Source organism: Tachypleus tridentatus, chromosome 5 (assembly GCF_004210375.1).
Source record: "Tachypleus tridentatus isolate NWPU-2018 chromosome 5, ASM421037v1, whole genome shotgun sequence".
Taxonomy (NCBI): domain Eukaryota; kingdom Metazoa; phylum Arthropoda; class Merostomata; order Xiphosura; family Limulidae; genus Tachypleus; species Tachypleus tridentatus.
This window is the reverse complement of record NC_134829.1, coordinates 6,944,960-6,972,575: the sequence shown is the minus strand read 5'-3', so window position 1 is coordinate 6,972,575 and position 27,616 is coordinate 6,944,960. Positions and strand designations below refer to the sequence as shown.

Sequence of the window (27,616 nt, the reverse complement as noted above, 5' to 3'; positions counted from 1 at the left end):
ATGTTTCCATGATTAGTTGCTGACAGATTCAACATTTACCACAGTCAAGATTTTGATTCTGTGGTGATGTGCCTAATTCATTATTGTGATAACAGTGTCTGAAAACTTAATAAATATGAGAAAAGATAAGTTTCTTACTATAAAGTTACATTTCTGCCACAGCACTGAATGTATCATAAAGATTGTTTGTGAACATTCTTATAACCAGTTTTTCATACAATCAATGAATGTAATGAACTGTTTTGTATGTTCTGAGGTATCTAATAGTGGAATATTCACAAGACAAACACGAGATGATAAAAACTGACGGATATTTTATTTTTTCATAATTAGTTTAAAATCTAAAAAAGTACGAATAGGGATAATAATATTAGGTGTGAGAAATAGTTTACACTAAGAAATGTCTGATTTACAAAACACTTTGTCTTAGATATGGTTAAAAACAAGATCAATCTGGTTAAGTTTTTCCCAATTTAGTCATGAATCATACAGTATTAAGAAAGGACATTTCACTATCTGTACTTTTGTCTGATCCACAGTAAATACTCACAACTTAAATATTCCAAAAAAGGTGTGTCCATCACTTCAATCACTCACTGCTACTGCTCATCTTATTACAAATAACTACATATTAATCAACACCTGTGGTAAAACTGTTAAAAATGCACAAGTATGGAAATGTTTAAAATAATTAAAAAGTTTTTATTATAGATGTGAAAACTGGACATTTTGATGTCTACAATGAATGGGAGAAACTATACTTATTAACTGTGAAGTGTAAGATGAATTTAAACATATTTACATGAAGCTTTCTAATATTGAAGTAATATCAAAAAGAAAGACAAAATTTAGCTAACAAAACCTTTTTAAAAGTGACTTACAACATTAATGTTAAAAACTTACAGTTAAAACAATCAGATTTACAAGGGTTTCAGGCCTTAATAATGTAATGCGTCATTGTAAACACTGTTTGTAAAGTCTGTCTGTCTATAATGCACATACTAGAGTGTGGTGATGATCTATGTCAGGACACGTATTCTTTCACAGTTTTACAAATATCTAAAATTACTTTCTTCCAATAACCCATGACAGTATGTATTCTCACACACAGTACCATAATTAACTTTTTTTTCTTATGAAATAACAAATACATGCACAACTAAAGTTGTACAAAGGTACCATTCACGTGGTTTATTATTCCAATTAATTTATTTCAACTTCTTTTAACTCCAGTTTTCATCAGGATGTCTGTGGACTATCAGTGTTCCCTTTCTTGTTTGCCTTTGTAAGGATAACCACTTGTTTTTGGAAGAACCTTAGCTTGGTCTGAAATAAATTATATTACACACTATCAAAAACATTATTACAAACATTAAAAATTACACACAAAAGTAAATACTTCTAAAGCAAATAAGGCTTAACAATTTTAACGGGAAGGTTAAACATGTTAATTATTAAAATAGTCTTTAAACAAACCTTACAATAACTTAATAAAACACTATGTTACATTTAAAGATTTTACCTTTAACCTCTTCCAAACCAGAAGGGAATCACTGATATCCCCCAATTTCTTCTTATTTTCCATGAAACTTATTAACTCTCTTGCTACAAGGTTAATGAATTCTTCCAACCTTGTGACCCCAAAGCAAATCAGTTTCCACACTAATACTTTCAAAATCTTATCTGTATTTTCATAAAGTTTGAAAATATTCCAGTAAAACAGATCTTTTGTACATCAAAAAAACCTGATTTTTGTAGGAAGTATTAGTACTAAAGTTATGTTCATGAATATATCGTAATACTGACAACTCCATGTGTATTTTGTAGGAAGTATTAGTACTAAAGTTATGTTCATGAATATAAGGAGTTGTAATACTGACAACTCCATGTGTATTTTGTAGGAAGTATTAGTACTAAAGTTATGTTCATGAATATATCGTAATACTGACAACTCCATGTGCATTTTGTTGAAGTATTAGTACTAAAGTTATGTTCATGAATATATCGTAATACTGACAACTACACGTGTATTTTGTAGGAAGTATTAGTACTAAAGTTTTGTTCATGAATATATGGAGTCGTAATACTGACAACTCCATGTGTAAAGTGATATTCATGTTAATATTAACAATACTTTTATTCATCTGAAAATTTTCATATTTCATTTTTATAACCTCCTAAAATAATATCAAACCTCTTTTTTCAGTTAAACTTTATAATTTATCTATTATTTTTCCTATCTAATTCTACATAGACTCAGTCAAGTTTGTAGCTACCATAAAAACACAAAATGAATATAAATTACCCATTTCTATCTTTCTAAATTGACTGCAAACTAACAGGAAACTACATTTGTTTATCCCAAACAGCTTGTACTTATTTTGTAATGTTATCTTTATATTTTATTATCTGACAAATAATCGCACCACCCAAGTTGTAAATCTGTTAACATATGTTAACTGTATTAAATGATGTAACAAGTTGTTACCAAGCAAACCTCATGAAGAAATTTTTTCTTTATCTTATTCAATCTAACCTAATAAGGTTCTAATTTTTACATTTTAGCCTATTTTATAACACTTAATAAATAGATAATATACATGATAAAAAGAAATACAGTACTCACATGTGTCCTGTTTGTGTGCTATCTGCTGACAATGAAACTTAAGCCTACTAATGATACTAGTACACTAAATTTCTACTTACATAAATATAATACGACAGTGTAATATAACAATTAAAACTTATGGTGCCAAATGGATCTTAAAAATTTTGCTAAGGTTGTGATCTAAACACCCCAAGAGAAACTATAAAACTAAAGGTAAGATATACAATACTTGGTACTGAAACCAATGTAATATATTTAGCAGATTGCAAGTTTAGCTTTCTACTGGCTATCAACAATACAGTACAAAGTGTCTGACAAAACTATTGACTACTTGTGAAAGTGAGGATGTGACAAATGCTCTGATTGTATGGTTTATAACTCTGAATCATGTTCTGCTTGGATTGGTGGTAATTAAACAAGATCTAGGAAGCAACTGTCACACCAGGAGAGATAAAGGATTTAAAAAAAAACAATTCCTTATAAGAGTATGAACTTAAAACTTATATAACATTAACATTTGTTCTATCAACTAAAATTCTGGCACTAAGTTTATCTGTGTAATGATTAATTACATATAATCAAATATTAAGAAATCATGAAATGCACACTGCATTTACATAGCATCTACTTTTGTCTTAAGAACAATCATATAAGATTTCTTATAATAATCTTATGAGATTGTGAAACTGCTGAAATTTCATTGTGAAATACTGTTGCTAAAAAAATGTTAAATACTGTCATAAAAACAATGTTAAATACTGTTGCTAAAAAATGTCAAATACTGTCATAAAAACAATGTTAAATACTGTTGCTAAAAAATGTTAAATACTGTCATAAAAACAATGTTAAATACTGCTGCTAAAATGTTGTGTTTATTACTGTTCTTCCATTTTATATATAGAGTTAACATATTTTGTTGATACTAGCCACCACTTTAGTTATAAAATATACATTCCTGTAAAGATTTAATGGTGATGTCATCCATCAACATTTCTCATACAAGACAGAATGACATTTACAAACAGTAATAATTCAAGATACCACGTTTAAGTTACTGGAATATTTTGCCATTATATAAATTTAACTACATTTACCTGATGTCTGTGAGCTTTCAAGACAATTTACCATGAATAAAAACAATATCTTAATAAATTATTCACAGATCTGTGGTTTGTCCTTACATCTAAGTTTCCCAACAGAAGCTGTGCTTTCACAGTATCTCAAGAAACCAAAACTCACTACTTCCCATCAGTGATATTTGGTTATATTTAAAGCTTGTCTTCACTAGTAATTACCATGTCAAGGTAAAGTTGTACTAACATATCATTAATGTATAAGAAAGGTTAAATAGAAACCTATACTTCAGAATAGGCAGAAAAACAATTCAAACTGACAAATGGATTGCTCACAAAGAGGAGCAGAAATGAAAGTCACAACATGTTTAACTACACAGAAGATACTACGTAATAACGAGATTCTGAGTATATTTCACGTTATAAATGTGCCATCAGAACAGAAGATACTACATAATAACGAGATTCTGAGTATATTTCTCAAGTTATAAATGTGCCATCAGAACAGAAGATACTATGTAATAACAAGATTCTGAGTACATTTCTCAAGTTATAAATGTGCCATCAGAACAGAAGATACTACGTAATAACAAGATTCTGAGTACATTTCTCACGTTATAAATGTGCCATCAGAACAGAAGATACTACATAATAACGAGATTCTGAGTATATTTCTCAAGTTATAAATGTGCCATCAGAACAGAATATACTATGTAATAACAAGATTCTGAGTACATTTCTCACGTTATAAATGTGCCATCAGAACAGAAGATACTACATAATAACGAGATTCTGAGTATATTTCTCAAGTTATAAATGTGCCATCAGAACAGAAGATACTATGTAATAACAAGATTCTGAGTACATTTCTCAAGTTATAAATGTGCCATCAGAACAGAAGATACTACGTAATAACGAGATTCTGAGTATATTTCTCAAGTTATAAATGTGCCATCAGAACAGAAGATACTATGTAATAACGAGATTCTGAGTATATTTCTCAAGTTATAAATGTGCCATCAGAACAGAAGATACTACGTAATAACGAGATTCTGAGTATATTTCTCAAGTTATAAATGTGCCATCAGAACAGAAGATACTACGTAATAACGAGATTCTGAGTATATTTCTCAAGTTATAAATGTGCCATCAGAACAGAAGATACTATGTAATAACGAGATTCTGAGTATATTTCTCAAATTATAAATGTGCCATCAGAACAGAAGATACTACGTTATAACGAGATTCTGAGTATATTTCTCACGTTATAAATGTGCCATCAGAACAGAAGATACTATGTAATAACGAGATTCTGAGTATATTTCTCAAGTTATAAATGTGCCATCAGAACAGAAGATACTATGTAATAACGAGATTCTGAGTACATTTCACAAGTTATAAATGTGCCATCAGAACAGAAGATACTACGTAATAATGAGATTCTGAGTACATTTCTCAAGTTATAAATGTGCCATCAGAACAGAAGATACTACGTAATAACGAGATTCTGAGTACATTTCACAAGTTATAAATGTGCCATCAGAACAGAAGATACTACGTAATAATGAGATTCTGAGTACATTTCTCAAGTTATAAATGTGCCATCAGAACAGAAGATACTATGTAATAACGAGATTCTGAGTATATTTCACAAGTTATAAATGTGCCATCAGAACAGAAGATACTACGTAATAATGAGATTCTGAGTATATTTCTCAAGTTATAAATGTGCCATCAGAACAGAAGATACTATGTAATAACGAGATTCTGAGTACATTTCTCAAGTTATAAATGTGCCATCAGAACAGAAGATACTACATAATAATGAGATTCTGAGTACATTTCTCAAGTTATAAATGTGCCATCAGAACAGAAGATACTACGTAATAATGAGATTCTGAGTACATTTCTCAAGTTATAAATGTGCCATCAGAACAGAAGATACTACGTAATAACGAGATTCTGAGTGTATTTCTCAAGTTATAAATGTGCCATCAGAACAGAAGATACTATGTAATAACGAGATTCTGAGTATATTTCTCAAGTTATAAATGTGCCATCAGAACAGAAGATACTACGTAATAACGAGATTCTGAGTATATTTCTCAAGTTATAAATGTGCCATCAGAACAGAAGATACTACGTAATAACGAGATTCTGAGTATATTTCTCACGTTATAAATGTGTCATCAGAACAGAAGATACTACGTAATAATGAGATTCTGAGTGCATTTCTCAAGTTATAAATGTGCCATCAGAACAGAAGATACTACGTAATAATTGAGATTCTGAGTACATTTCACAAGTTATAAATGTGCCATCAGAACAGAAGATACTACGTAATAATGAGATTCTGAGTACATTTCTCAAGTTATAAATGTGCCATCAGAACAGAAGATACTATGTAATAACGAGATTCTGAGTACATTTCACAAGTTATAAATGTGCCATCAGAACAGAAGATACTACATAATAATGAGATTCTGAGTACATTTCTCAAGTTATAAATGTGCCATCAGAACAGAAGATACTACGTAATAATGAGATTCTGAGTACATTTCTCAAGTTATAAATGTGCCATCAGAACAGAAGATACTATGTAATAATGAGATTCTGAGTACATTTCTCAAGTTATAAATGTGCCATCAGAACAGAGTAAAGTTTTTACCTGTAACTCTTGAATTTGTTCATTATTTTTCTTCTGGAGCGTCTGTACTCTTGTTCGTGCTTCTTTCTCAGAAGTCGACTGCTTGGCCTTTAGTTCTGTAATCTAAAATATAAAAGATACACAAAAATCTTGTTTCTCCTTCTGAAAAACTATAGAACTTTTAAGTGTAATCACCGCTGAGGTCATTTTCACATTATCGTATTTCCTGTGTTTCATAATCACTATTACTACATCAACACGTGTAGCTTTAATTTCTAGTTATTAAATGGTTTTGTCCAAGGAAAATATAATGAAAAAATTGTTTTTGCCATAATATATAACAATTACTGTATTAAAAAAAAAGACAATCTACTGAGAATCTTGATATCCTCAAACATATGAAATATACTATATTACATTATGGTGATTTATAGTAACTTTAAGGAATACACATACCTTCCATTAACAGCAATCCTTTTAAACACAGTGTATATATATATCATCTTCACAAAATTTGGCAATCTTTCAGTTAATAAGTTAACATACAGAAAGTCATATTTTTAGTGAAATATTTTAATAAAATAATAATTTGTTTTGAACAGTCAATTTGTTTCAAACAGTCCGTTTGTTTCAAACAGTCCATTTCCACAGTAATTTTCATGTTAAATTTAAAAATATTTTCTTAGAACTCCTAAATACATTTCAAATGTTTTTTCAATGAAATTTTATTTTCTATCGCCTATCTCAAAATAAAATAGATCAATTTGACTGACTTCATAACTACAAAATCTAAATTAATAAAATAAAATAGGTCAATTTGACCAACTTCATAACTACAAAATCTAAATTAATAAAATGAAATAGGTCAATTTAACTGACTTCACAACTACAAAATCGAAATTAATAAAATGAAATAGGTCAACTTGAGCGACTTCAAGACTAAAAAATCTAAATTAATAAAATGAAATAGGTCAACTTGACCGACTTCACGACTACAAAATCTAAATTAATAAAATGAAATAGGTCAATTTGACTGACTTCATAACTACAAAATCTAAATTAATAAAATGAAATAGGTCAATTCGACTGACTTCATTACTACAAAATCTAAATTAATAAAATGAAATAGGTCAATTCGACTGACTTCATAACTACAAAACCTAAATTAATAAAATGAAACAGCTCAATTTGACTGATTTCATAAGTACGAAACCTAAATTAATAAAATGAAACAGATCAATTTGACTGACTTCATAACTACAAAATCTAAATTAATAAAATGAAATAGGTCAATGTGACTGACTTCATAACTACAAAACCTAAATTAATAAAATGAAACAGATCAATTTGACTGACTTCATAACTACGAAACCTAAATTAATAAAATGAAACAGATCAATTTGACTGACTTCATAACTATGAAACCTAAATTAATAAAATGAAACAGATCAATTTGACTGACTTCATAACTACAAAATCTAAATAAAATGAAACAAATCAATTTAACTTACTTCATAACTACAAAATCTAAATTAATAAAATGAAATAGGTCAATTTGACTGACTTCATAACTACAAAATCTAAATTAATAAAATGAAATAGGTCAATTTGACTGACTTCATAACTACAAAATCTAAATTAATAAAATGAAATAGGTCAATTTGACTGACTTCATAACTACAAAATCTAAATTAATAAAATGAAATAGGTCAATTTGACTGACTTCATAACTACAAAACCTAAATTAATAAAATGAAACAGATCAATTTGACTGACTTCATAACTACAAAATCTAAATTAATAAAATGAAACAGATCAATTTGACTGACTTCATAACTACAAAATCTAAATTAATAAAATGAAATAGGTCAATTTGACTGACTTCATAACTACAAAATCTAAATTAATAAAATTAAATAGGTCAATTTGACTGACTTCATAACTACAAAATCTTACAACTTTATGTGTTTTATGAAAGTTGTTCAGATTCTTGAACAACTCTATACAAACTTTACATAAATGAACATTGTAAACAGTTGCATACCTTTATATAAACAAGTTCATACAACTTTTCATTGATTTCTCTTACTGTACATTTATAAATGTTAGGGTTAAACAAGTTATGAAGTTTCTAATGTTGAATCATTTACTTTTATCTTACCTCAGTTTTAGACAGAAAAACACAAGCTCTCTTAGGCTTAGCTAGACAATCCTACAATGTAACTGTAATAAATGGAACCCTCTAAAGCAGCCACCTTCAGAACTGAGACAAACTGGCCTGATTAGAGGAGTTCCACTGCAATCTAATTATGGATTATGTAAACAAAAAAAAGGGACTGTGATTGAATGACCGCTTTCAAGGGGTGACCAATCCACTGTAATTATTTGCTATCTACAATAACATTTTAAATACATTACATATTTACTTTTAAATGTTAAAATTCAGTTATTTTTTCTTAAGACACAGAAAACAATAATTTCTAGTACATACCCAAAATTATGGTGATAGGAATATATTTTTCTGTCACATGCTGTTGTAGCTAAGACTCATTTTTTGTTTTATGAGGGATGGTGAATGAATATAACTTTTGTAAGCTTGAAACATATGTTTTAGAAAGAAAAAATTAAACAACTTTAATTCTACATAAAGACAAGGCTGAAGCTTGCTTTAGTTTATAAATAAAAATATTTTGTGTTAAAAAATTAAAATTAATCAGAGCAACAAGTTGATCGTCACAATTCAACAAAATTATTACTTTATCTTCCAAGATCTTTACAGATAACTTTTGGAATCACGTAAAGTACAATTTGTACTTTTTATTGGCTATAAAAACACCCTTAATAAACGTAAGTAACACTACAGAAGAGGCACATAACGACTGAAGTAGGAGAAAGCACTGAACTAGTTGATTTTATTGGCTATAAAACACACTTAATAAAAAAGTAAGTAACACTACAGAAGAGGCACATAACAACTGAAGTAGGAGAAAGCACTGAACTAGTTGATTTGATAAACACACAATGACAGAATCTAAATTTATATTCTAACTTTTGTGTAGATGTTTAAAAATATACACAGTGCAACAAAACACGAGGAAGTGTTATGTAACACACACATACTGATATTTTGCTTTTTATACAAAACACACACACATCCTTAGATATTAAAAAATTAAAACACACAATATTATAATTTCAAGTATAAACCATTTGTGATAGCAATTTCATTGTTATATATATAAATAATAGTTTTTTATTAAAGTTAAAAATTACTTCATAACTACAAAATCTAAATAAAATGAAACAGATCAATTTAACTGACTTCATAACTACAAAATCTAAATTAATAAAATGAAATAGGTCAATTTGACTGACTTCATAACTACAAAATCTAAATTAATAAAATGAAATAGGTCAATTTGACTGACTTCATAACTACAAAATCTAAATTAATAAAATGAAATAGGTCAATTTGACTGACTTCATAACTACAAAATCTAAATTAATAAAATGAAATAGGTCAATTTGACTGACTTCATAACTACAAAACCTAAATTAATAAAATGAAACAGATCAATTTGACTGACTTCACAACTACAAAATCTAAATTAATAAAATGAAACAGATCAATTTGACTGACTTCATAACTACAAAACCTAAATTAATAAAATGAAACAGATCAATTTGACTGACTTCACAACTACAAAATCTAAATTAATAAAATGAAACAGATCAATTTGACTGACTTCACAACTACAAAATCTAAATTAATAAAATGAAACAGATCAATTTGACTGACTTCATAACTACAAAATCTAAATTAATAAAATGAAATAGGTCAATTTGACTGACTTCATAACTACAAAATCTAAATTAATAAAATGAAATAGGTCAATTTGACTGACTTCATAACTACAAAATCTAAATTAATAAACTGAAATAGGTCAATTTGACCGACTTCACAACTACAAAATCGAAATTAATAAAATAAAATAGGTCAACTTGAGCAACTTCACGACTAAAAAATCTAAATTAATAAAATGAAATAGGTCAACTTGACCGACTTCACGACTACAAAATCTAAATTAATAAAATGAAATAGGTCAATTTGACTGACTTCATAACTACAAAATCTAAATTAATAAAATGAAATAGGTCAATTCGACTGACTTCATTACTACAAAATCTAAATTAATAAAATGAAATAGGTCAATTCGACTGACTTCATAACTACAAAACCTAAATTAATAAAATGAAACAGCTCAATTTGACTGATTTCATAAGTACGAAACCTAAATTAATAAAATGAAACAGATCAATTTGACTGACTTCATAACTACAAAATCTAAATTAATAAAATGAAATAGGTCAATGTGACTGACTTCATAACTACAAAACCTAAATTAATAAAATGAAACAGATCAATTTGACTGACTTCATAACTACGAAACCTAAATTAATAAAATGAAACAGATCAATTTGACTGACTTCATAACTATGAAACCTAAATTAATAAAATGAAACAGATCAATTTGACTGACTTCATAACTACAAAATCTAAATTAATAAAATGAAACAGATCAATTTGACTGACTTCATAACTACAAAATCTAAATTAATAAAATGAAATAGGTCAATTTGACTGACTTCATAACTACAAAATCTAAATTAATAAAATGAAATAGGTCAATTTGACTGACTTCATAACTACAAAATCTAAATTAATAAACTGAAATAGGTCAATTTGACCGACTTCACAACTACAAAATCGAAATTAATAAAATAAAATAGGTCAACTTGAGCGACTTCACGACTAAAAAAATCTAAATTAATAAAATGAAATAGGTCAACTTGACCGACTTCACGACTACAAAATCTAAATTAATAAAATGAAATAGGTCAATTTGACTGACTTCATTACTACAAAATCTAAATTAATAAAATGAAATAGGTCAATTCGACTGACTTCATTACTACAAAATCTAAATTAATAAAATGAAATAGGTCAATTCGACTGACTTCATAACTACGAAACCTAAATTAATAAAATGAAACAGCTCAATTTGACTGATTTCATAACTACTAAAACCTAAATTAATAAAATGAAACAGATCAATTTGACTGACTTCATAACTACAAAATCTAAATTAATAAAATGAAATAGGTCAATTTGACTGACTTCATAACTACAAAACCTAAATTAATAAAATGAAACAGATCAATTTGACTGACTTCATAACTACTAAAACCTAAATTAATAAAATGAAACAGATCAATTTGACTGACTTCATAACTATGAAACCTAAATTAATAAAATGAAACAGATCAATTTGACTGACTTCATAACTACAAAATCTAAATAAAATGAAACAGATCAATTTAACTGACTTCATAACTACAAAATCTAAATTAATAAAATGAAATAGGTCAATTTGACTGACTTCATAACTACAAAATCTAAATTAATAAAATGAAATAGGTCAATTTGACTGACTTCATAACTACAAAATCTAAATTAATAAAATGAAATAGGTCAATTTGACTGACTTCATAACTACAAAATCTAAATTAATAAAATGAAATAGGTCAATTTGACTGACTTCATAACTACAAAACCTAAATTAATAAAATGAAACAGATCAATTTGACTGACTTCATAACTACAAAATCTAAATTAATAAAATGAAACAGATCAATTTGACTGACTTCATAACTACAAAATCTAAGTTAATAAAATGAAATAGGTCAATTTGACTGACTTCATAACTACAAAATCTAAATTAATAAAATTAAATAGGTCAATTTGACTGACTTCATAACTACAAAATCTTACAACTTTATGTGTTTTATGAAAGTTGTTCAGATTCTTGAACAACTCTATACAAACTTTACATAAATGAACATTGTAAACAGTTGCATACCTTTATATAAACAAGTTCATACAACTTTTCATTGATTTCTCTTACTGTACATTTATAAATGTTAGGGTTAAACAAGTTATGAAGTTTCTAATGTTGAATCATTTACTTTTATCTTACCTCAGTTTTAGACAGAAAAACACAAGCTCTCTTAGGCTTAGCTAGACAATCCTACAATGTAACTGTAATACAATGGAACCCCTCTAAAGCAGCCACCTTCAGAACTGAGACAAACTGGCCTGATTAGAGGAGTTCCACTGTACGTAATTATGGATTATGTAAACAAAAAAAGGGACTGTGATTGAATGACCGCTTTCAAGGGGTGACCGAATCCACTGTAATTATTTGCTATCTACAATAACATTTTAAATACATTACATATTTACTTTTAAATGTTAAAATTCAGTTATTTTTCTTAAGACACAGAAAACAATAATTTCTAGTACATACCCAAAATTATGGTGATAGGAATATATTTTTCTGTCACATGCTGTTGTAGCTAAGACTCATTTTTGTTTTATGAGGGGATGGTGAATGAATATAACTTTTGTAAGCTTGAAACATATGTTTTAGAAAGAAAAAATTAAACAACTTTAATTCTACATAAAGACAAGGCTGAAGCTTGCTTTAGTTTATAAATAAAAATATTTTGTGTTAAAAAATTAAAATTCGCTCAGAGCAACAAGTTGATCGTCACAATTCAACAAAATTATTACTTTATCTTCCAAGATCTTTACAGATAACTTTTGGAATCACGTAAAGTACAATTTGTACTTTTTATTGGCTATAAAAACACCCTTAATAAACGTAAGTAACACTACAGAAGAGGCACATAACGACTGAAGTAGGAGAAAGCACTGAACTAGTTGATTTTATTGGCTATAAAAACACACTTAATAAAAGTAAGTAACACTACAGAAGAGGCACATAACAACTGAAGTAGGAGAAAGCACTGAACTAGTTGATTTGATAAACACACAATGACAGAATCTAAATTTATATTCTAACTTTTGTGTAGATGTTTAAAAATATACACAGTGCAACAAAACACGAGGAAGTGTTATGTAACACACACATACTGATATTTTGCTTTTTATACAAAACACACACACATCCTTAGATATTAAAAAATTAAAACACACAATATTATAATTTCAAGTATAAACCATTTGTGATAGCAATTTCATTGTTATATATATAAATAATAGTTTTTTATTAAAGTTAAAAAAAATCCCCAAAAGACCATGGCATACATAGTCCCACCTACTGAGAAAGGATTCAACATAAATACTATACCAGATGCTACATGGCTCACAATGTATTATCCACAAAGATTCTATACCAGATGCTACATGGTTCACAGTGTACCATCCACAAAGATTCTATACCAGATGCTACATGGTTCACAGTGTACCATCCACAAAGATTCTATACCAGATGCTACATGGTTCACAGTGTACCATCCACAAAGATTCTATACCAGATGCTACATAGTTCACAGTCTACCATCCACAAAGATTCTATACCAGATGCTACATGGTAAACAGTGTACCATCCACAAAGATTCTATACCAGATGCTACATGGTTAACAGTGTATCATCCACAAAGATTCTATACCAGATGCTACATGGTTAACAGTGTATCATCCACAAAGATTCTATACTAGACCCTACATGGTTAACAGTGTATCATCCACAAAGATTCTATACTAGACCCTACATGGCTAACAGTGTATCATCCACAAAGATTCTATACTAGACCCTACATGGTTCACAGCATTATCATCCACAAAGATTCTATACTAGATGCTACATGGTTCACAGTGTATCATCCACAAAGATTCTATACCAGATGCTACATGGTTCACAGTTTCTCTTCCACAAAGATACTATACAAGATGGTACATGGTAAACAGTGTACCACCCACAAAGATACTACACTTGACACTACATGGTAAAGTGTATCAACCACAAAGATACTACACTAAATGGTACATGGTAAATAGTGTATTATCCACAAAGATTCTATAGTAGATTCTATACAGTAAACTTGTAGCATCCATAAAAGTACATCATATATCAGAGATTTATCCCTTTACAATTTCAGCAAACTGACATAAACACACATGTACATACCTGTATATCTATCACACAAACACACAACCATGTACATCTCCCACATAAACACATAAGTATGTACATACCTGTTTTTCTTTGTTTAGAAGTAGCTGATCTTTCTGCAACAACTGTTTTTGAAGCATAGCTACTTGTTCCTTTAACTGGGTGATGGCAACCACATGGTCACTGCTATTAGGATCCAGCAGGGCACTTTCGGTGGCACTAAAAACATTGTTGTAATCATTTTGTACCAGATTAATATACGGAAATAGACAATCTAATGTTTAAGAAAGTACTTATGAGTAAATGTGATATACATACAAGTTATTTTTTGTCTGACATTATAATCTGTTTTGAAGCTCACAAGTAACAAGCCAGTTTTTGTTTAATGAAAATGATCCTTTTCTACAAGTAACACATCTAACAACTGATTCTTCGTTAATTTGACTTTTATGCTGACAACAAACGCATTATTTAAAAATGACTCTTATAAGGAACTATAATAAAATACAGGTTGACAGTTCTTTCCACAGCTAATAAACACATGTTTGGTATAAAAAATACCTTGGAGGAAGTGTACCATTGGCAGATTTTTTCAAGTCCAATCTTTGTTTTTTTGAACTCGAATTATCTGAGCTTCTGAAAGTAAAATATTTAAAAATTAAAAATGGTCACAACAATCCTACAACATTAAAAAAAATTCAGTATATGCTAATTTTACTTGTTTGTGACACAATTCAAACTTGCAGACAACACGTTTTTCACTAGTAAACCATAAATAGCAAGCTTAAAAGACATGGTTGAAGAAATAGAGACGTTTCTGAACACGTCTCTAACACCTGAATTTATGTTAGAATTTCTTAAAACAACTACAAACTGCAAGTAAAAATTCAACAGAAATTAAAATTTATGCCGCAAAACATCTGACCCAAACCTTACTTGGTGTTGGACGTACGAGTTAAATTGTGTTTGCGGTTATGAGAACTTGAGCTTGAACGGCGATGACTCTTGTGAATAGAACTTTGAGTGTCTTGCATGATCATTTTGTTTGGCTTTAGCCAAAGCTCTCTTGTAAGAAAGAGTACACAACCAGCAGAGAAGTTTTCCATCAACCTGTAACAGGTGGAAGAAATCACACAAATAATTGATTTCAACAATCAACTGGTAAACACTGATCACAACTAGACAGTCTAAGTATCACTTACTGTTTAAAAATATCTCTGTTTATTAGTGACAATACCTTTTTCCGGCTCTCGTCCTTGCGATCAAATGCACATCTTTGTTTGCACTGTTCACAAGTCATCGGAGGTCCGTATTTCTTTTCTGAGTTCGTACAGCGTTGACATTTTGTACCAATAAAAGCAGCGATAATATTACAGTACTCACAGGCTGAGGGCTATAAAACAAATAATAACTAATAAACTACACTCAATGTACAGACAGAAATAAAATAACCAAAGTCATCTTACATTTTGAGGACCATAGAACAAACAATATATAATGAGATACACTCAAAGTACAGGCAGAAATAAATAAATAACCAAAATCATCTTAAGAAATCTTCTACAAACATACACTGTTACTATTAATTTTAAATAGCAGCCACATTTTTAGTTACATCCCTAACATTATTACAATTTAAATTTTTAACAGGATATCAAACTGTTATAATTATATATGCTTAAAATATAAAATGTTGTTTCACTGATAAAAAATTGTACAGAAATAACTGTTATTGAGTGTTGATACCTTCCGTATAGTTTCACATTCTGTTCACATTTCTTGCACACAGATGTTGTACTTCCTTTGCTGTTACCAAAGAAACCAAACTGTTAGCAGAATTTTAATACACCAAGTACAAAATGTAAGTACATACAATAATTCTTAAGTTATAAATATACCAAATATAAAGTACTTAGAAAAAGTTGTATGTGAGGTACACATTTGCTAAAATACAAGGAAATTGTAAATAGTTGTATGCAAGGTACTTAGGCCATAATAATTTGCTGAATATTCTATTACTTAAGAGGATTTAACAATGTAATAAAAATACACTCACGTATCTTACAAAGTATTCATCTCACCTATCCTGCTGAAATTCAGTCCTGCAATAGGTACATTTAACCAATGGAAAAGTCCCACGACAATCCTGAGGAAATAAAGACATCATTAAAAATTAATGTTGAATTTTTTTTTAATCACAAAATAAATTTATGCAAATTTACAAATGAATGCATATGGTGATGATTCTATAAATTAAAAGACAACAAAACAATCATTAATTTATGACTAAGATATTTCATATGTGTACAATTACTAAAAACACATTAGTTCACATTCTCATGTTCAATGTGAAACATCAGTACATCCACAGAGTTTGTACCGATACCTTTCAAACAAAAAAACAAGTTAAATGGTAGTGGTACATCCACACAGTTTGTACCAGTACCATCCAACCAAAGAAACAAGTTAAATGGTGGTGGTACATCCACACAATTTGTACCATACCATCCAAACAATGAAACAAGTTAAATGGTAGTGGCACATCCACAGAGTTTGTACTGATACCATCCAAACAAAGAAACAAGTTAAATGGTAGTGGTACATCCACACAGTTTGTACTGATACCATCCAAACAAAGAAACAAGTTAAGTGGAAGTGGTACATCCACAGAGTTTGTACTGATGCCATCCAAACAAAGAAACAAGTTAAATGGTAGTGGTACATCCACAAAGTTTGTACCGATACCATCCAAACAAAGAAACAAGTTAAATGGTAGTGGTACATCCACAAAGTTTGTACCAATACCATCCAAACAAAGAAACAAGTTAAATGGTAGTGGTACATCCACACAGTTTGTACCAATACCATCCAAACAAAGGAACAAGTTAAATGGTAGTGGTACATCCACACAGTTTGTACCGATACCATCCAAACAAAGAAACAAGTTAAATGGTAGTGGTACATCCACAGAGTTTGTACCGATACCATCCAAACAAAGAAACAAGTTAAATGGTAGTGGTACATCCACACAGTTTGTACCGATACCATCCAAACAAAGAAACAAGTTAAATGGTAGTGGTACATCCACACAGTTTGTACTGATACCATCCAAACAAAGAAACAAGTTAAATGGTAGTGGGACATCCACACAGTTTGTACCGATACCATCCAAACAAAGAACTTCAACATTTAGCAACATCTAATTAAACAAGTACTGTTTACCTGCAAAAAAATTTAACCTGTTTAAAACAAGTTAATAAGGATTCTTGGACACAGACACTTTCAGAGTATTAACATTATATTACACAAATAACTCTACAACACCCACTGTTAAGAAATGATCAAAACATTACATATTCTATATGCATAAATTGGATTAATTAAGATATTCATGGTATATTTTTAAGCATTTTGTGTTTGGCTCATTATGAGCCCTGTAAACAACAGTCATATAGTTTTAGAAACCTAATGATCATTGGTGCTCCAACAGCCCACATTTATACACAAAGCAATATTGTTTGGTACTACTGTGAATATTATACAACTTTCATTACTTTATAAACATCTCACGATATATTTGATAAGTTTGGCCAGTTTAAATACTTCAAATAAAGTCTTACTCAAGATACATGACAAATTGTCAAGTGTAAAAAAAATCTGTGAAACTTAAAAGTAAGACACAGTTTTCACCAAGTGTCAATAATATCTTATCATCATTTACACACAGTTTTCACCAAGTGTCAATAACATGTTATCATCATTTACACACAGTTTTCACCAAGTGTCAATAATATGTTATCATCATTTACACAGTTTTCACCAAGTGTCAATAATATGTTATCATCATTTACACACAGTTTTCACCAAGTGTCAATAATATGTTATCATCATTTACACACAGTTTTCACCAAGTGTCAATAATATGTTATCATCATTTATACAGTTTTCACCAAGTGTCAATAATATGTTATCATCATTTACACACAGTTTTCACCAAGTGTCAATAATATGTTATCATCATTTACACACAGTTTTCACCAAGTGTCAATAATATGTTATCATCATTTACACACAGTTTTCACCAAGTGTCAATAATATGTTATCATCATTTACACACAGTTTTCACCAAGTGTCAATAATATGTTATCATCATTTACACACAGTTTTCACCAAGTGTCAATAATATGTTATCATCATTTACACAGTTTTCACCAAGTGTCAATAATATGTTATCATCATTTACACAGTTTTCACCAAGTGTCAATAATATGTTATCATCATTTACACAGTTTTCACCAAGTGTCAATAATATGTTATCATCATTTACACAGTTTTCACCAAGTGTCAATAATATGTTATCATCATTTACACAGTTTTCACCAAGTGTCAATAATATATTATCATCATTTACAGTTTTCACCAAGTGTCAATAATATGTTATCATCATTTACACAGTTTTCACCAAGTGTCAATAATATGTTATCATCATTTACACACAGTTTTCACCAAGTGTCAATAATATGTTATCATCATTTACACACAGTTTTCACCAAGTGTCAATAATATGTTATCATCATTTACACACAGTTTTCACCAAGTGTCAATAATATGTTATCATCATTTACACAGTTTTCACCAAGTGTCAATAATATGTTATCATCATTTACACACAGTTTTCACCAAGTGTCAATAATATGTTATCATCATTTACACACAGTTTTCACCAAGTGTCAATAATATGTTATCATCATTTACACACAGTTTTCACCAAGTGTCAATAACATGTTATCATCATTTACACACAGTTTTCACCAAGTGTCAATAATATGTTATCATCATTTACACCTGTTTCTACAAACAAGTTTTACTCTCACTGGTTTTAAAATGTCAATAATATGTTATCCTTATCATATGTACTCATTTACAAGTTTCTACAAACAAGTTCAGGTTTTACTCTCACTGGTTTTAAAGTGTCAATAATATGTTATCCTTATCATATGTACTCATTTACAAGTTTCTACAAACAAGCTCAGGTTTTACTCTCACTGGTTTTAAAATGTCAATAATATGTTATCCTTATCATATGTACTCATTTACAAGTTTCCACAAACAAGTTCAGGTTTTACTTTTCCTGGTTTTAAAGTGTCAATAATATGTTATCCTTATCATATGTACTCATTTACACGTTTCTATAAACAAGTTCAGGTTTTACTTTTCCTGGTTTTAAAGTGTCAATAATATGTTATCCTTATCATATGTACTCATTTACAAGTTTCTATAAACAAGTTCAGGTTTTACTTTTCCTGGTTTTAAAATGTGAATAACATGTTATCACTATGTTATCCTACACTAAATAAAAAAAACTCTTTCTCTTCTTTTAATCTATAAGAAAAACACATGTTTGGAACACCAAGAGAATTCAATGAAACAAGTTTCTCATTTGTTGTTTTTTAATTCAGGAAAAAATTACCTCGCAACACAATTTCTTAAATTGTAATGTTTTTCTTCAAACTCTATGTCAAAGAAAAACATACTTCAGTTTGTCAAACATCTTGACGATATTTATAATAAAGCATATGAGAAACCCTAGCAACAACATGAAGCATCCTCTAATTTATTGACATAAGAGGTGCCTAACTTCGTAATGTCTTTATAAATAATATGAACTCATAATTGACTGTCACACTCCAACAAATGTGAGAGACAAAAAATTTGCCTTGACATTCAGTAAGAAAAATTCCAAAATCTCTTATTATTATTATTAAAAGGTATTGCAAATTTATTATCAGATTCTAATAACTATGATACAAAATGTCTTGATGTAGTAAACCTAAGTTCCCCAAACCTTTGTATTAGACAGTAAAGTAGCCAACATTTATTTACGCATATAATGCTCAAACACATGTAGGAATGCACTAGAGAATTTTAAAACACTTTGTTAGAAATGTTTTTACTGTTCAACTGCCATCTGGCTTATTGAAAAACTTTATTTTAATTCTGTTGGTGGAGATGATTGAGATATCATTTACAAGTCTTTTAATTCTTTTATGATAGGTCAAAGGTCATGTCATCATGTTTGTTGATTTGCATTCAAACTTTTATTAAACTAATGTCAGTAAGTTTGGAATCAAATTGTAGATTGTAATTCAAACGTTAATATTGTATATTAGTTAATTTCTTAATTTAAAAGTAAATATTAAAATAACAAATATATATTAGTGAGTCACATGGCATGTTAAGTGTAGCACTGTTTAAAAAGTAAATGTTTCTGATGTCAGAATACTAAGTCTATAGTTTCATACAAATTAGGAACTCAACTTACTAATATTAACAACCTAAACTGTAAAAAAGGAACTTGGTATCTTTATATTTGTTGAGATATGGCTTATGTACTGAATGAAACACAATGGCCCTGTTCATGTCTTCCCATCTTTGAAATGGTCCCTTATGTACACTTACTTCAATACACGATATGTAAATAACCAATGAACAGCTTAGAATGTCCCCATAGTGGTTTTCTTAGTGATTTTGATCTGTGAAAACGTTACCATATTCTTTCAAAGCAAGATTTCAAGAAGGTAGATTGTATTTATAGTGTGCTCAAAGTTTAATATTGTTTTTAACCAATATACAGCTTAGTTACCAAGTTTAATAATATGCAGTGAACTTCTATGGTATCAGTATTGTTAGTTATTATTTTCATCAACTGTATAAAACAAATCTAAAATTATTGTTTGATATCTTCTATATGCAAAATTTTCTTTTGAAAGGTTTAGCAACCATGTCCAACAAGAACAAAATTCAAAAATCATCGGAAGAAGAGATAATTGTTTATTATTCTATATTTTAAGAAAAATAATTTATTTCCTGATATTAATAATTGAAATGTGACTGCATATTACAAAACACTAGTCCACTGAAACACAGCTAAGATAGGGAAGACCAAAGGTCAGTTTTGTATTACTGGATACATAACATTAGAGCACATGCACTGCCATCAATCCAAGTTAGGAAGACATGACTTGTAGGTCAATATAATAAAAATAATAAATTCATACATATGATTATGAAACTTAAGCGACTTACACTAAACAGTTGTATTTTCATGTTATAATATATAGTCATTCTTGCACAAAATATATAATTTATATTTATTTCCTAATTTTTTTATGAAGGTTACAAGATTGGATACCCCACACAAAGTAGAGAAAATAACATATTATATAAAGTTTTGGTGAAACAAACATTTAAAACATATTTAGGAGGTTTTAAAAGTTACACAGGTAATACATGAAAGATTGGTTTTTAATCATAACATGAAATCACTTTGCCCTCAGCCTAGTAATGAATCAGACTATTTCTATGAACAAATCTCTACTAAAAATATTTAATTAAAAAATCTGACTTTTTTTATATATGAAATACTCGTAATCTTCACTAAATTCTACCAAATTTTGTGAAGATACATGTTGTATCAAATTTTAGAGTACAAATGTTTAAACAAATGCATATATCATACCAACCCTGTAACACAAGGATTAATGAAACTGTTAACTCATTAAACAGTTTGTTCAAGTACATTTACCTACATCACTTGATCATACAATACAGTTCTCATGGACAAGTCTTAACATGCAACAGTTAAAGTAATACATTAATTGTAAAACCTTAACACTAAAATCTTTAGTCAATATTTTATCATATCATTAAGAAGGTTTTCCAGTCATTTTGACATTTAACTTCATCCTTACAACAGAATCAAAAATTACTTAAAATTAAACTATGGTATGCAAGTACATATTTTTTACCTATTCTGTGAATGTATAATTTTTTTGTATCTTAGAATGGCTGGTATAGGTATTAACACTTATTGAAAGAACAATGTCTCAACCTTCCTAGGTCATCTTCAGGTTAATAAGATAACTTAGGAAGGTATAAACATTGTTCTCTCCTTGTCAATAAGTGTCAATACCCATATTAGCTGTTCTGAGATACATTTTTACTTCAAGTGGGTTTCTTGTCAACAAGAATTGTGTAGATTTTGTTCATCATGCTGTCAATTTATCAATTGGGAAAAAACACTTTCTGCGAAAGAACAAAAAACAGTAAAAATTTTGTTACATAGTATTATCGTCGAAAAGTAATTCAAATTGTTAAATCACATGTTCATGTAACTTGTCACCATCGTAGTTATCAATAAAAGTTTGCAGTTTAGCCTCAGTGCAATTACATAAGGAAAGAAACGTTTATTTTAGGAACCAATAGAAGCTAAGAAAAAGCGTCACGTTGGTTTTGGTTTCTGGTATTTTATTATTATACTTGTAGACAAACTGGGTTTATCTTTATAGTAGCTTTCGTAATTTTGGGAAGAAAGAAATAATTCACGTAAGTATTATTAATAGTTAATAACTTTTGAATAGTCATTTGTTAAACTTAAAAAAAACAGAAGTGGCATTTTAAACACTTCTACTTCGTAATTTCAAAATATTGTGTATGTGACATTCTTTTAATCTTTTGGTTTTATTATTTTTGTGATATTGATAGGATACTAGGTATCATCTTTCGATTAATAATTTCTTTACTTCACATTTTCATATGTTGTAAAAGTTCTATTTTTCTCTTTTGCAGAATATTATATCGATTGAATATCGCTTAACGAAAAATCACACTAACAGTTAAATAATGGTGAAATAATATTTGTACACACATTCATTCTGGCTTATTATGAGAATACTACATGGATTCAAAGAAAACACTGTCAGACAAATTATGGCGAAATACTGATTTTACACACAGTTTTAAAAGTATATAAATTTTTACCTTTTAATATTTGTTGTTATGCTCAAAGCTACATAAGAGGCTGTCTGTTGTGTCCCCACCGAGAGTATTGAAACGAGATTTTAGCGTTATACAATAAACCTTCAGACTTACTGCTGTTGGAGCATATGAACTAAGAAATATGCTGCTTGATGACACTGACAAATAGGAATGCATTATTTTGCATATTTTAATCGCTTACTTCGCATAACTTCTTCAGATTTTGTATAACTTGGTGATGGAAGGTATTAAATTTCATTAACAAGTCAATAGTGCATGACAATTCGATTCTATACAAGTTAAAAACTTAAAATAGGACTTTAGCACTTGCTGTCCCGAATTTACAGACATATAAAATACAAATGTAATTGACACAAAAGGCCAATTTGGTGTAAATTGTCATGCAGAACACAATCATTCTCATTATATATAAAAACGGCTCATTTGAGTTGAGAATTTTTTTACGTAGAGGAGGGAATAAAAAAATTTTTCTCAACCCAAACGAACCGTTTTTATATATATATTTTTCTCTACAAGTGGGTTTTCTCGACATCACTGATAATCGTTCTCATCATGTAAAATTGAAACACTTTTTTGGTACCATACAGTTGTGTAAAATTCAAAGGAGTTATACGAACTATTGCATCCCCTATCAAATATGTGAAAACACGTTTAAATTATTTTTTGTTCATTGGAAATATGCGGTATGGGATATGAACATGTAAACACATTTACAACTATGCCATTGGGCAGCATTTTGGAAATGTTTTATAATGTTATATAAAGATAGTACTCAGGGGATAACCTTTCATTTGTTCTGTTTTCCAAAGACAATACTCATGGACGACCTTTTGTTTGTTCTGTCTTTCAGTGACACTACTTGTGGATGACCTTTTGTTTGTTCTGTCTGTCTTTCAATGACACAACTCGTGGATGACCTTTTGTTTGTTCTGTCTGTCTTTCAAAGACAGAACTCATGGATGACCTTTTGTTTATTCTGTCTGTCTTTCAATGACACTACTCGTGGATGACCTTTTGTTTGTTCTGTCTGTCTTTCAATGACACAACTCGTGGATGACCTTTTGTTTGTTCTGTCTGTCTTTCAAAGACAGTAGACGTGGATGACCTTTTGTTTGTTCTGTCTGTCTATCAAAAGCAATACTCATGGACGACCTTTTGTTTGTTCTGTCTTTCAGTGACACTACTTGTGGATGACCTTTTGTTTGTTCTGTCTGTCTTTCAATGACACAACTCGTGGATGACCTTTTGTTTGTTCTGTCTGTCTTTCAAAGACAGAACTCATGGATGACCTTTTGTTTATTCTGTCTGTCTTTCAATGACACTACTCGTGGATGACCTTTTGTTTGTTCTGTCTGTCTTTCAATGACACAACTCGTGGATGACCTTTTGTTTGTTCTGTCTGTCTTTCAAAGACAGTAGACGTGGATGACCTTTTGTTTGTTCTGTCTGTCTATCAAAAACAATACTCATGGATGGCCTTTTGTTTGTTCTGTCTGTCTTTCAAAGACAGTACACGTGAATGACCTTTTGTTTTTCTGTCTGTCTTTCAATGACACCACTCATGGATGACCTTTTGTTTGTTCTGTCAGTCTTTCAATGACACTACTCGTGGATGACCTTTTGTTTGTTCTGTTTGTCTTTCAATGACACTACTCATGAATGACCAACATGACATGTATCCAAAAAAAACTGGACAGAGATAAATGACAGAGAAAGATGGGCCAATTTTTTTTTTTTTTGGATAGTGATAAGAATAGGATGGTAACTAACATGGAATGATGTCAGGGCCAAGAGACAGATGAGTGAATCAGTATAGATCTTACAATTCATATATTGTACAGTTACAATATGATTCAGGGCAAGAGAAATGGTATACAATTCAGCAATGAACACAGAAATTGTAGAGGGGATTCTGTGGGCTACAACCAAACTATAACAAACCATGGCACAGAGTCACCTACTTCTGAACCATCTGTATATACGGAATGGATGGATCCTATGAAAGATGTTCAGCAAATAAAGAGCAATATTTCCAATCAGGAGTACTGGCCTTCCTCAGATGATTCAATATTTCCAATTGAGAGTACCAGCTTTCTTCAGATGACTCAATATTTCCAATTGGGAGTACCAGCCTTCATCAGATGACTCAATATTTCCAATTGGGAGTACCAGCTTTCCTAAGATGACTTAAAGATAGGTCACAGTTGGGGATAGTAATTAGCCATGGTGGAAGAGGTTGAAATGTTGATACTACTATGCTATTCAAAGATACATCCAATTTTTCTGATTGTGCCCAATATAGAGTTTTATTTGGAAAAGCTTGTTGTCACGTTGCTCACTCAAAGTGGACTGCCAGCTGGCACGGAGCCGAGCTTTGAAGACAACACCATAGTCCATGTACGGAATAGGCATAGGAGTGATGGTGCTGAAGCAGACATATTTAGCTGCCATGTCTGCAAGCTTGTTCCCGTGAATATCAACATGGCCTGGTATCCAGAAAAACTGGATTGAAGTAGCTGCTAATGAGAAATGGGCTAGTCGGTTTCGAATATCAGCGAGAATAGGATGTGAGCTAACGTGTAGCGATTCCAAGGCAAGTATAGAACTAAGCGAATCAGTATAAATAGTGCAGTTGGAGTACTGCTCAGCTGCAATATGATCCAGGGCAAGAGATATGGCATACAGTTCAGCAGTGAACACAGAAGCTGTAGAAGGGATTCTGCGTGCAACCACTGACCCATAGCAAACCATAGCAGAGCCCACTGAATTACCTGATTTGGAACCATCTGTATAAATGGGAACTGAATGATTGTTTGAAAGATATTCATTGAATAAAAGACGGTACTTCCAATCTGGAGTATTTGCCTTTTTTAGGTGACTGAAAGAAAGGTCACATTTGGGGGCTGTAATAAGCCATGGTGGGATGGGCCAACATGTGGAATCTGCAATGTTATCCAAGGACAGACCCAACTCATCCAATTGCGCCCGGATGCGAAGGCCAAACAGAGCAATGACAGATCGTCTGTTCTGAAAAAGTACTGCCCATCGAGGAAGAAAAAAACATTTCCAGGTGGGATGCTTTGGTAAGGAATGAAGTTTCGAAGTATATTGTAAAGATAGTTGCAAACAGCGAAGGTGTAGAGAAGGTTCATGAGATTCAATGTATATACTTCGAACTGGAGAGGTACGGAAAGCCCCAGTGCAGAGTCAAAGTCCTTGGTGATGAATGTGGTCCAGCATCTTTAAGGCCGAGGGTCTGGCAGAGCCATAGACCATTGATCCATAATCGATCTAATAAGAGCACGATATACCTTTAACATTGAACAGCGATCTGCCCCCCCAACTGGTAGAAGAGAGAACACGGAGGATGTTCAGTGCTCTTGTGCATTTGACCCGAAGCTGCTTTAAGTGTGGTATAAAGGTCAGTTTATGATCAAAGATAAGCCCCAAGAACTTGGTCTCCGGGACCACTGGCAGCAAAACTTCACCTATATGAAGTTCAGGATCAGGGTGAATACCCCGTCCATAGCAAAAGTGCATGCATACAGTTTTGGAGAGAGAGAAATTAAAGCTGTTCGCCAGAGTCCACTTCCGTACACAATTGAGGGCGGTTTGTAGTTGCCGCCAATATATCTCATGTTTGACGACTGACATGAGATGTGAAAGTCGTCAACATACAGCCCATTTGCAATAGTGATAGGGAGTTGTTCAGTGATGGCATTTATCTTTATACTGAAGAGTGTAACACTCAATACACAGCCTTGAGGGACTCCAAGTTCCTGTACAAAAGAATGGGAAAGTGTCGAACCCACACGAACTTGAAATCTCCTGTCCATTAAAAAATTTTTAATAAACATGGGTAGATGGCCACGTAACTTAAATGTATGGAGGTCTCAAGAAAACGCCGATACCTCCATGTTGTGTCATAAGCCTTCTCTATGTCAAAGAATATTGATACAAGATGTTGGCAGTTGAGAAAGGCTTCTCTGATAGATGTTTCAAGATGAATTAGGTGGTCTGTGGTGGAGTGCTGGGTGGGCGAAAGGAAGTTGTTTGATTCAAGGAACCAAACAAGACGAGCATTAACCATCCTTTCTAATGTCTTACAGAGACAGCTCGTTAAAGCAAATGGACAGTAGTTTGAAGGAATCTTGGGATCTTTCCCTGGCTTAGAGAAAGGTAAAATAATAGCCTGGCACCAGGCATCAGGAAAACATTCTCCTGCCAGATCAGGTTAAAACAATCAGAAGGACATCAAGAGAAGCAGGAGATAGATGGTGCAGCATGTCATAATGAATATCATCACGTCCAACAGACGTACTGGCAGACCGATGAAGGGCCATTTTTAGTTCCACCAGTGTAAAGGGACAATTATAGTCAAAGAAACAGTCAGTTCGAAAGGAAAGAAGTG

General features: G+C 30.7%; 1 pseudogene across 1 annotated transcript in view; it reads right to left on the bottom strand.

Moving 5' to 3' along the window:
* Window positions 1-294: 294 nt before the first annotated feature.
* Window positions 295-27,616, bottom strand: part of LOC143250428 (protein FAM76A-like) — a 37,048-nt pseudogene continuing 9,726 nt past the window's right edge. The window contains exons 3-10 of the transcript XR_013028186.1: window positions 16,449-16,513; window positions 16,095-16,173; window positions 15,605-15,760; window positions 15,304-15,477; window positions 14,929-15,003; window positions 14,451-14,586; window positions 6,350-6,451; window positions 295-1,326 (exon numbers count right to left, since the gene is read on the bottom strand). The product of XR_013028186.1 is annotated as a protein FAM76A-like (transcript). The remainder of the gene's footprint in view (window positions 1,327-6,349; window positions 6,452-14,450; window positions 14,587-14,928; window positions 15,004-15,303; window positions 15,478-15,604; window positions 15,761-16,094; window positions 16,174-16,448; window positions 16,514-27,616) is intronic.